This window comes from Arachis stenosperma, chromosome 8 (genome assembly GCF_014773155.1).
Source record: "Arachis stenosperma cultivar V10309 chromosome 8, arast.V10309.gnm1.PFL2, whole genome shotgun sequence".
Classification (NCBI taxonomy): Eukaryota; Viridiplantae; Streptophyta; class Magnoliopsida; order Fabales; family Fabaceae; genus Arachis; species Arachis stenosperma.
The window spans coordinates 15,798,548-15,808,031 of record NC_080384.1 but is presented as its reverse complement, the minus strand read 5'-3'; the positions used below and the strand labels follow the sequence as shown (position 1 = coordinate 15,808,031).

The 9,484-nt window shown below is 35.0% G+C and overlaps 1 long non-coding RNA gene across 1 annotated transcript; it reads right to left on the bottom strand.

The window, feature by feature from the left end:
- Positions 1-2,055: 2,055 nt before the first annotated feature.
- Positions 2,056-2,937, bottom strand: LOC130943836 (uncharacterized). Its single transcript, XR_009071897.1, has 3 exons — positions 2,868-2,937; positions 2,440-2,500; positions 2,056-2,205 (listed from the first exon to the last, which is right to left on the bottom strand). It is a non-coding gene; the product is annotated as an uncharacterized LOC130943836 (long non-coding RNA).
- Between the last annotated feature and the right edge of the window lie 6,547 nt (positions 2,938-9,484).

Genomic DNA, 9,484 nt, shown 5'->3' with positions numbered 1-9,484 from the left:
AGTCATCTAAAACAACGATTTTAAAGCGTTACCTTTGGAGTCGTGTTTTGGCAACGGTTTTAACACCATTGTCTTTTGTAACTATTGACAACGATTTTCTTGTGATATATAATTTTTTATTTACAATAGTTTTTTCGTGAATGAACTTAATTTCAGTTTTTTTTAAATTATTTAATGTCAATAAATAATCTAAACTATTTGAATGAAGTCACTAAAGAAAAAAAAATTGAACATTTTCCATCAAATTTAACTTATAAAAATTGTTGTAAGATCCACAATATCATCTAAGTTTGCAAAAAATATAATAACAAAAGAGAGTTGAAATAGCTAAGTAGCAAATAGTCATCATGTTAGTAAGAATAAAATACATGTGTACATTTCCAGATACTTTCTAAAAGAAACAAGACTAAAGTTCTCACTTGAATATATTCCCAAATGGCTTCTTTATCTTTAATCCCCTTCCAATTTGTGTACATTAATGGACAAAAATCTGAATTCCTTGTCACTGTGCCCAAAAATTTGCTCAAGTTGTTTCCAACTTCATCAGTAGGACCAATTGCCTCTCCTTCACTATCTAGAGTAATTTCTTCTCTATCTTCCAGCTGTCTTGCATGAATCTTCAAGCATTGTGTAGGTCCTCGTGTTTTCTTCACTGTTTTCTCTATACAAAGATACTAATTATATATGACATTTTTAGAAATTACCAAATTCGATTCACAAATTGGAATTCAATTAACACAAATTTTTAGAAATTTTGGCAGCATTCTGGCATTAAATATGACATTTCTGAATTTAACAAATTAACCCATATGAACTCACTAAAACCAAATCAGCACTAATCAGCAAAATCAACACTAAACAGCAAAATCAACACTAAAACCAAATCAGCACAAACAGCAAAATCAACCCATATGAACTCACTAAAACCAAATCCGCACTAATCAGCAAAATCAACACTAAACAGCAAAATCAGCAAAAAAACCAAATCAGCACAAACAGCAAAATCAACCCATATGAACTCACTAAAACCAAATCAGCACTAATCAGCACTAAAATCAAACGGCAGCAAGCGAAAATGGCAATCAGCAGCAATATAACTAATTAAACTAAAAAAATGTAACCAGGGAAAAAAATTGAGAACCTGCAGAAGAAGCAGAAACAGAAAATGGCAAGCAGAAACAGAAACTAATTAAACTAAAGCAACAAATTACCAAATTCAATTCACAAATTGAAATTCAATTAACACACAAATTTTTAGAAATTTCGGCAACATTATGGCAGTAAATAGGACGTTTCTGAATTTAAACAAACAACAAAATCAACCCATATGAACTCTCTAAAATCAAATCAGCACTAATAAAACAGCTCAGAATAAGGCCATCAGCATCATTGCTCAATCAAAACAAGGCATGGAGTCAGCCATTAACAAGGATAAAGCAGCACTAAACAGCAAAATCAACCCATATGAACTCACTAAAATCAAATCAGCACTAAAAAAATAGCTCAGAATAAGGCCATCAGCATCATTGCTCAATCAAAACAAGGCATGAAATCAACCATTAACAAGGATAAAGCAGCACTAAACAGCAAAATCAACCCATATGAACTCACTAAAATCAAATCAACACTAATAAAATAGCTCAGAATAAGGCCATCATTTGACAACATCAAAGTAAATAGTAGAAATTAAGAATAATATCAGGAGTCTTTAACTCAACTGTAAACGTAAAAGTAACAACAATTGATGGACAAATTGCCAAGAGACAGGAAATCTATAACCTATTTTAACTCAACCCCAAAGCTAGCTCAAAGGCAAAGAATGTCTCACATTTATAAACCACCTAGAAACCTCATCTTTGAATGATGTTGGATTTGTAATGCTGGCAATGTTCATTACCTCACAAAAGTCACCAGAAATCTGCTTAGATTTTGCTTGTAAAGTCGTATGGTACTCACGCATAGTAAGTATAGTAATCAAGAACTCAAATGAGTTTTGACAAGAAAATGTTAGACGGTTTACATTATAGTAAGTAGCTTCTCGTATGGAAGGAAGAAAGCATAGTAATCAAGAACTCAAATGAGTTTTGACAAGAAAAAGAAACTCACTGATCTCAGGGAAACCTTCAAGCTCAATGGCGAAGCTTCTTTAAGTCTATTTAGGGTAGAAATGCACCATGCATCATTTGTTTCACTTGCCACTCTTTCCTAATGGAAATTTAAGTAATTAGATGGAAAAAGAAACCGTGAACTGTTACCAGAAAGTTAAGCCACTCACAATAGATAGATGTTAATCAAGACTAGCTGGTACAAATAGAGTTAACAAGATAAGAGACTACAACTAAAAGCAACACTAAAGACATTTTAGCAGCAGAATAAATGAAATTCTAAGATAAAGTTGTGCTAGAGGTACTTAAATTTAATGGAAGATGTAAAGCTCACCAAAGAATCAACAATCTGTTCCATTATGTCATGGCAAAAGCATTTATCTACAATTTCAATCCTGAAGAAAATGAAAAGTAGAAAAAAGGGCTATCTTAAACTGTGAATCAGAATATAAGAAACAAAGTTCGTAAAGAGAGCATCTAAACAGCTATAGGAAATTTTCATTTTCAGAGAACCAGTTTCCAAATCAAAATCAGAACAACATTAGACATGTATCTTCTCAACACACTCTTGCAGACTACAGCATACACATATCAACATGTTCTACCTTACTATCGTAAAATCAACAAGAGGCACAACCAGTCACACATTTAATCTACAACCAAAATCCATTACATATGAAGCATTCAACTATTAGTAATAATCCAGTAAACTTTTCAGGCATTCAAAGTTTAAAATATTTAATTTAATAAAATATTTCCTACCTCGATGTCACAACTCGCGAAAATCACTAAACACAGCAGCTCCATCAGTGGTTCCAATACCAGCTCCCATGGCAGTAGCAGTAGTGATTCTGGGCAGCTCCAGTGCTGGTTCCCGGCGGCTGAGGACTCCGGCAACTTGCAGAACCTAGAGGCGAGGCAGAACAGAGCCGTTTTCCTCAAATCCCAAGTAGCAGCTTCCCTGTTTCCTTTTCCATTCACGTTCCTCTCCATGGCCATGATGAAACAACGAATTGAACGGCGGTGTAGCCAGGATGCAACGGCGGTGGCTCCCTTTCCCTGGCCCCTGGCTCATGCGTAGTTCTTTCTCTCCGCAATATGAAAGTGACGGAAATGGAAGCTTCTGTGACAGAAACGAACGCGACGGCGACGGCAGCGGCTCGGCGACCCCTCGACGGCTCCTTCTCCTTTCTTACACGATGATGGCGACCGCTCAACGGAGGCGACGACGCAGTGGCGTTGCGGGGTTAGCGCGGCTTCTCTTCTCCGTCCCTCACTCTCCCTTTGCGGACTCTCTTTCTCCTTCGGGCTTGGCAACGACGGCGACGGCAGCACCTAACCCGCCGGCGCCGTCCTCTTCTCCTTCCTCCTCTCTTGTCCGTGTGTGTGTATGTGTTATGCTTATGAGTGGGGGTTGTGTGCTCAGTGTGAGGGGGGTGGTGTTTAGGGTTTTAGAATTTGGAAATTAGAGTTTTTTATTTAATTTGGGAATTTAGTTAGAAATGAGAGATTTTATAAAAGAATATAGATAAAATAGATATATTGATAAAAATGGGTGGATAGAATAATAATTTTAAAATTTAATATACTATAGTCACCAAAAAAATTTAATATACTATATTAAAATTATTTAAAAATATTATTTATCAATCTATTGCTGAATTCAAATAATTATTTCTAACAAAAAATATATATTTGTTATAACAAAATAATTATTTATAATAAAAATATATAATATTTATTATAAATTTATTTTAATTTTATTTTTTTCAAAAATAATATTTGCTATATAATAATCAATAATAGATATATAATATTTATTTTAAAATTATTTTAATTTTATTTCTTTTATATTAATATTTATTATATATTTATAATAAAAATATATAATATTTATTATAAATTTATTTTAGCCTTATGTGTTTAAAATATAATATTTTTTATATATTTATAATAAATTTATTTTAATTTTATTTTTTTAAAATAATATTTGTTATTTATTTATAAGAATAGTTTTTGAGTATTTTATAAATTCAGTATTTATAGAAAAAATAGTTTCAATTTATATAATTATCTGAAATTATTTTTATTAGTATTGTTTAATTTGTACAATTATTTAAATAATATTAGAAAATAGTTGTTTCATAAATAATTGTTGTAATGGTTGTAAAACCGTTCTTTAAAATAGTCAAAGAGAACGGTTTTATTTTGTTACTATAGCATAATGAAAAAATGAACTTCAACAATAACACTGTAAAAACCGTTGTCTAAGACCATCTAATAGAACAGTTTTAAAGTGTAGCATTTTGGCAACGGTTTTAATGCGTTTCTTTTGTACAATTCTTTAAACAACAATAAAAAACCGTTGTTTAAAGCCAAATCATGGTAACGGTTATAAAACCGTTCTTTAAAATAGTCAAAGAGAACGGTTTTATTTTGTTGCTAGAAATTGATGAAAAACTGAATTCAACAGTAACACTTTAAAAAACCGTTGTCTAAACCTATCCAAGAGAACGGTTTTAAGGCGTTGCGAAATTTGGCGTTGCTAAAGGCCATATTTGTTGTAGTGTCAAACACTATTAGATGAGTCTAAGAACAAAAAAAAATGGATAAAGAAAAGGAGGTGAGAAGAGAGATGGTTCGAAGAGAGAGAAAGGAAGGAAAATAAACAGAAAACCAATATTCAAAAAGGGGCTGAATGAATTCTCAAAAGAAAAAAGTTAAAAAAGAATACCCTAATAGCTATTGTATATATATGTACATAATAACATTAATTGAATAACTAATTTGTCGAGGCATTAGGGGTAACAAATCAAATGCCAACTAGCGCATACTTAGCAACCTATGACTCAACTTACACCCTTCCGCAAACTAGAGTTGTGGATGTTTAGAAGTCTTAGTTTAAAAAGATTAACCGCAAAAGAACCTGGTGCCAAAGCTTTTGTCAGAAAATCTGCAAGTTGACTAGATGAGGAGACTGGCATCAAGTGAGTGAGGCTAGATAGGTGTTGATTCCGAACGGTGTGGCAATCCACCCGATATGCTTTGTGCATTCGTGAAAAATAGGATTAGTGGCAATGTGAATGGCGGATTTATTGTCACAAAAGAGAGTAATGGGCTCCGTTAGGGGCTATCTAAGGTCATGCATGATGAAAGACAGCCATTGAGCTTGGCAAGTAGCCAATGCCAAGGCTCGATATTCTGCCTCGGATGAGGATCTAGCGACGGTGCTTTGTTTCTTACTCTTCCAACTAATTAAGGAACTTCCAAGATAGAAGCAGTGGCCAGTGATAGACTTTCGAGTATCTGTACATGTTGCCCAATCGGCATCAGCAAAACCAGTGAGCTTGAGGTCATTGTCTGCTGAAAAGAAAACACCAACGGATGGGCATCCTTTTAAGTATTTTAACACACAAAAAGTTGTCCGCATGTGCTCATCAGTTGGGCAATCAATGAACTGACTAAGTTGCCCTATAGCATAAACAATGTCTGGTCGTGTATTGGTTAGGTATAATAGTCTTCCAACGAGCTGCCGGTAAGAAGTGCGATAAGCTAGAGCAGTGCTACTATCTCGTGACAATTTGAAAGCACAAGTGTAATCCATAGGCGTGCTAACAGGTTTGTAATCTAAGTACCCAAAATCTTTGAGGATGTCAAGCACATATTTTCTCTGACAGATGTGAATTCCGTTGGAGAATCTGGCCACTTCCATTCCTAAGAAATACTTTAAATCACCCAAATCTTTAATTTTAAACCGCAGATCAAGTAATTTTTTTTATTCTCTAAATTTCATCCAAGTCATCACCAGTCAAAACCAGGTCATCAACATAAACCATAATGATAGTAACCCCTGAGAAGTGATTTTTGTATATAAAGAGTGATCTGATTCAGATTTGGTGAAGCCCACAATGGTGAGAGTTTCAGTCAACTTTAAGTTCCATTGTCGACTCGCTTGTCTCAAACCATAAAGAGATTTTTGAAGTTTACAAACTGAATCTGATCGTACAGCCGGATGATCGAGCCCAGGAGGAAGTTTCATGTATACTTCCTCATTCAAATCACCGTGAAGAAAAGCAGTGTTAACGTCTAACTGCTTGATGTGCCACTGCTTGGCCGCAGCTAAGGCCAATATAATTCTCAAGGTTGTCATGCGAACCACTGGACTGAATGTGTCTATAAAATCAACTCCTTCTATTTGGGTAAACCTTTTGCTACAAGCCTGGCCTTATAGTGTTCAACGGAACCGTCAGGGTGAAGTTTGACCCGAAACACCCACTTGCAACCTATAAGTTTCTTAATTACCAGCGGGGAGTTTTGTAATGCACCAAGTTTGATTTTGCTTCAAAATCTCCAGTTCACTATGAATGGCTTCTCTCCAGCAAGGATGAATAATTGCTTCCTCATAATTTCTAGGTACAATAGTTGTGGCAACAACCAAAGAAAAAGACTTGTGTTTGGGACTAAGTGCATACTAAGATATATATTGTGATATCGAGTACCTACAAAGAGAATTGATAGTAGATGTTGTGGTATGTATCTTACAATGGTAGTCCTTAAGGTATGTTGGCATTTTTTTTATTCTTGAAGATTTTCTTACTTCAATTGGGGGGTGTTGGTGTGTGTAATGAAGAGTTGTGTGCTGGCTGAGGTGTGAATAATGCATGAGTAGTTTGTGATGCATGTGATGAAATGGGACTCGGGAGATGGTTGTCCCCACTTGTGATGTTTGGAGATGTAGTTTGTGCAGGATTGGACAGCAAAGGATTCCACAAGTTGGTAGTGTCATCAATAAAGGGGGTTAAAGGTGTTTTGATGCAAGTTGGATGCGAATTGAGGTTGGTCTGTTCATGAGAATGATAAGAAATCACAGAATATGGAAAGCAATCCTCATAAAAGACAACATTTCTTGAAATAAAAATGTTTCTAGAATTTAAATAAAAAAAGTAAATCCTTTGGTACCATCTTTAAAGCCTAAGAATATGCACTTTCAAGCTCTAGGATCCAATTTTGATCTCCCATTGGTGAGGGTTGATGCATAAGATAAGCAACCAAAAACTCTTAAATTTGACAAAGTTTGCAATATACCAAAAAGAATTTCGAATGAAACTTTATTTTTGAAAAATTGACTAGGCTGAATGTTAATAAAGTACACTGCATGTCAAATAGCAAAATTCCAAAAATATTTAGGTATCGATGAGTGAAATAATAATGCTCGAGCAATGCCTAAAATATGTTGGTGTTTTCTTTCCACCATCCCATTTTGTTGTGGGGTTTCAACACAAGAAGTTTGATACAAAATTTCTTGAGATGCATAAAAGGTTTTCAAAGCAAATTCAGGTCCATTATTTGACCTGAAGCATTTTATGGTTTTGTTAAATTGAGTTTGCACAAATTTGACAAAATTCTTTAAAATTTCAGATGCCTCGGATTTTGCTTTCATACAATGAACCCAAGTATATCCACTTTTGTCATCAACTAACGTTAAAAAATATTTTTCTCATTGCATAGACGGGTGGAAATAGGGTCCCAAATATCCACATGCAACAAATCTAAATAATTCACAGATTCAGTCACGCTATAAGAGAAAGGTAATCTTTTTTGCTTTGCCAAATGACAAGAGTTGCAAGGATCTATGTTCTCATTACAATCAATTAAAGGATAAATTTTGTGCATGATTTCTAGTCTATACGGTGGAACATGTCCTAAGCGTGAATGCCAGAGTGCAGTTACATTATTTGCTATGTGTGTAGTCACATAGTTGCTGTCCAAAGTGGCAGCAGCTGCATAAGGGTGTGGTGAAGTGCTTGAATCATGAATGAAGTGATTTACATGCTTGTTAATGCAAACAACAGCTTGACTATCCATAGTATAGAGTCCATCCGCACATTTAACTACTCCAATCCTCTTCAAAGTAGCTTGGTCCTGGATCTCACAAATTTGATCATTTATAAGCATTTGGCACTTCAATCCATTAGTTATTTTATTTACAAAAATCAGCTTGAAGTCAAAATTTGGAATAAAAAGTACATTTGTGATGTATACTTGATTAGAGAATCTAATAGTACCAATGGTACTACTAACCGTTTGGCTCCCATCAGGCATTCTAACAATTATGAGGCTGGTTTGAATATATGACTCAAAATCATTTAAATCAAATGTCACTTGATTAGTTGCCCCAGTGTCTATGACCCAAAGGGAAGATTTTGCAGCAACAAAGGATGAAATATTTGTGCTATATTTTAAAATGATACCTTTACGTTGACCCATTGGAGTGGTGTTTGGAGAACGTTGTGCCTGATTTGCAATTTGGGGTTGCACATGAGCCTCTTGTCCATTGAGAAGTTTGATAATAGCTTCCTTTTGGTGAGAAGTTAGATTTAATTTTGGTGAATCACTAGCTTTCTTTTGGTAATTGTTTAGATTGCTCTGACTGAATTCATCACTTTTCTTCACAGCTTGTGGTTTAGCAGCCATGTAATTGATGCTGCTAACTTGTCTCTACCTAAGATGAGGGAGAAAGCCATGCTTCTTATAGCATGTATCCACTGTGTGTCCTGTTTTATCACAGAATGTGCATTGCATTCAGTTTTCGTTGTCTCTTCCCTTAGCCTGAAACCTGCCTCTTCCTCTGCCTCTGCCTCGATTCCTCTCATCACTAAGCTGAAGTCAAGAGTTAGTCTTATTGAAGAAAACTTTTGACTCTTGAGTATCACCAAATTGTCTTTCCTGCTGAGTCAACATTGAGAAGGCAGCATTTATATCAGGCATTGGGTTCATAAGCATCAACTGCGACTTACGGTGGAGTATTGATCATTCAGACCCCGAAAAAACCGAGTTGTATAGTCTTCACGCCTATATTGTCGTATCACATCCAATCCACATGAGCATGAAAATTCACATCCTTTGCAATTAGGTATCAGTCTAAAATTGTTTAGGTCTTCCCAAATTGATTTCAATTTAGTGTAATACACACTCACATTCAAATCGCCTTGCTTCATAGAGAATAATTCTTCTTGACGTTCAGCCACTCTGTACTTGTCTCCCTGATAATATCGATGTTTCAAATCTTTCCAAAGGTCCGAAGCAATATTATTTCAAACCACGCTTGCTGATATTTTGGGACTCAATGACAAATTGATCCAGGATACTACATATGTATTGCACCTTTTCCAAGCCTCAAATAGTGTATCATCCTCATTTGGTTTTGTAAGATATCCATCTACAAACTTTAATTTGTTCTTTGCTTTCAAAGCTGATAACATTGCTCTACTCCACGAACCATAATTGCTAGCATTGAGAGTAATTGAGAGTAAAGGATTACCAGGATTTTCACTTGGATGAATGTAGTAGGGGCTAGACGGATCTTGCATTGGATTGAC